Here is a 645-nt window from a genome sequence, read left to right as displayed (position 1 = left end):
TATTTTTTAATCAATAGTTGATTTTTATATATAAATGATTTTAGTTATGTTTTTATTTTATGTATATCGTTTCAGTATTGTTTATTTGTTGTGTTAAATCTAAAAAGCAAGCTAACCAATTTTGATCAGTAAAATATGCAGTCACAAAAGACATCTTTCAAAGCCAAGATGGCGGCGCTTGTCCTGCAAAAAGTCCCTTGAATTGTGGCCATTTTGTGCAGATTCAAATATTTTAAAAACTTTATTTTAACTGCCCATCATAATTGAAATTAGAATACATTAAAGAAAAAATAAAAGTCAAGAATAAGTGTTAAAGAATAATGTTTATAAAGAAAACCACATGCAAAAACTCAAAACTGTTGTGCTGCAATTGATGTTTACATTGAACATCTAGAGAAAGATTACGGTTGGTGAAATTCATTTCTTTGCTTAGACACGGCTGAGGAATGATGTTTCCTGGATGAGGAGGTCCTCATCACATTTTGTCTAGCTCAAGGGTGGACTTCTTGAAAAAGAAGACATCAAAGAGTCACCCGAGAAGATTAAGGGACTCCTTGTTTGGATCGCCAAACAACACACTTCTGTGGGTGAGAAGTGAATAAAAAACTGTTAGAGGACCAATGCTTTGTTTCATTTGTTTACTGA

The sequence above is a fragment of the Halyomorpha halys genome, unplaced genomic scaffold, assembly GCF_000696795.3.
Source record: "Halyomorpha halys isolate HHAL.00 unplaced genomic scaffold, Hhal_1.1 Scaffold237.1, whole genome shotgun sequence".
NCBI classification, from domain to species: Eukaryota; Metazoa; Arthropoda; class Insecta; order Hemiptera; family Pentatomidae; genus Halyomorpha; species Halyomorpha halys.
This window is presented reverse-complemented; position numbering follows the sequence as displayed.